Genomic DNA, 2419 nt, shown 5'->3' with positions numbered 1-2419 from the left:
TCCCAGAGTTCGTGCCCTTGGACAGCAAGCTGACTATACGTGAGTTTCTGCCAGACGACATTTTCGTAGAACGTAATAGCAGCACACAAGCTGTAAGCTGTTGTAATTGTTTTGACGTCAGCATCTCGCTGAGCTTGAGGACAGCCGAGACCAGGATGGAAAGGAGAGGGCGCCAGGAGGACGCGTCCCGCACGTCCTTGCTGCGTCCTCCGCTGCACTCATGAAACTCGAAGAGATACCACCGGCGTCGCACCATTTTCCCGGGTGCATTAAGCGTGATTGTATGTCAAGAACCGACCCACCGGTCTGCAAAAAAACCTTTGCCTATATGCATGCAGTCCAGGGTTGCAGAGTTGGCACTCTGGAGTTGGAATGATTCCGGAATCATTCCAGTTTTAGCAGAGCCCGGAATGGAATTGGAATGGGATGGCGGAAACTGTGCTAGGAATGAGAATGGAATGGTCTGGATGCCCTGGTGGCAGTTTTGGTTTCAACGTGTTGGGGCTTCTGCCCTCGCACCCTTTGCACCGCACCTGCACACGGTCAAGAGTGAAATAACCTTTTCTTTGCGCTTTTTCCTTGCTTGGTTGTGCCAATCACCTCTAGCACTGTTGGACTTGCCAGTATGGTTACTGGTCCTTTTCTTTTATTCAGGGAATTAACAAAATTGAATTGGGATGCCAAGCATTCCAGGACTGGGAGCTGCCCATACCTTTTTATTCCGAGGAATTGAAACCAATGGAATTATCGCAAAACTCCATTCCTCAGATTGGAATTGGAACGGAATGGGAGACCCCATTGCGCAACCCTGATGCAGTCATACCCAGTTGAGCGTTTCATCTTGCAGTCGGCATGCAGCAGAAGTTGCCTCTCATGCTTCAGCAGTTTTCATGCAGAAGTTCAGCTTTGGAGCAGCCCACACCTTGAAGAAGCCTGTAGTAGCACTGGGCAGTCCCAGAAGTGTCCGCGAGTCTTTCAATCTCATATACCTTCCTTTAAAGCCACGACAGGGATGAATCACGTCATCGACTTTAACCCTTAAGTACCCAAGAAAACCCCTTAATGTCGTGCTGTCAGTCACCTGTAGGTCGATCTTTTAAGACATAGGACGGAATCCCATGGTACATCCCTGCAATCATCTTGGCAGAATGATTCACACGATTTTACTTTTACCCACCCAAACGGAACAAAACTTCCCGTGGTGCTCCTGGGGATATCCTTTCCCGGCAATTCGGATCTCCCTGTGAAACAGACATTTTTCCGACAGACGGCCCCCACATCTCCGAGTGGCCATGGTTTGGACTTCCACAAATATCCGTCGTTTGTCCTCACAGGAAGTTACACGGAGATGTCGGGACGTTGCACGGGCTTACTTGCGTACGTGCTCAGGGCCCGGTATTTTCTCATTATTATTGATATTGTTTATTGAGCTGCTGCGTAAGTGGACAGACTCTACTAGGCGTTTTTTTCTGCCATTTTGTTTCAGCTTCAGCCACTGCGTCTTTCCTTCTCAGTTTGTCCTTTTTGTTTCTATCTAGTATTTCTGTTACGGACGTTGAGCGTGAAGTTTTAAAAAGAAAAAAAAAAGGCCTTAGAACCACGAACTTAGAAAGGCAGGGGCATACCTTTCCAAAGCGTGAACAGATACTATATATTACTTGTCTCGCGAGCTTCCACCGATTATAGAGTCCCGTTTGCCCACAAGTCAAACTAGAGGGTGAGGTGTTTAATTTTAATGCGATTGCGTATACCGATAACACTGGACTGAAGAACTGCTTGGCGTATTAACTCACTCAACACGCTCAAGAACACGCTCAATTCTTCCCCCTATTTCCTTCCGAAAAACGCATTTTTCAAACAAGAGTGTTTACCCCCACCCCGAATTCCAAAATAATAAAGCCTGAAAACGAACAGCCCCCAGTTGCCAGCATGTCCGCCTATTGGTTGCAAAGGTTGCCAGATCGATCCCGGGCACCACTTGGTAGCTACGACGACATCCGCCACTTGGTGACAAGGTTCAACTCGAATAGATACATCACCTTCCTAGGGGAACGTTTAATATGGCGTGGCGCGTGCTCATATTTCCTTTCACGTTAAGGAACCCCGAGGTAAGCAAGATATGCCGGGTGGGGTAAGGAACCTCCGTGCTTGGTAATGTCGATCTCCTCTAGAACTGCTGGACTTGCCAGTGTGATTACCGGTCCTTTTCTTTTATGGAGGGAATTAGCGGAATGGAATTGGGTTGCCAAGCCATTCCAGGAGTGGGAACTGACCATACCTTTTCATTCCGAGGAATTGAAAGGAATGGAATTATCGCAAATCTCCAGTCCTGGGAATGCTATTGGAAGGAATGGAAGACCCCAAGCCGCAACCGTGATGCAGTCCACCGCGTCATATCCAGTTGAGCGTTTGATCTTTT

The sequence above is a fragment of the Ornithodoros turicata genome, unplaced genomic scaffold (assembly GCF_037126465.1).
Source record: "Ornithodoros turicata isolate Travis unplaced genomic scaffold, ASM3712646v1 ctg00001475.1, whole genome shotgun sequence".
Lineage (NCBI taxonomy): Eukaryota > Metazoa > Arthropoda > Arachnida > Ixodida > Argasidae > Ornithodoros > Ornithodoros turicata.
This window is presented reverse-complemented; position numbering follows the sequence as displayed.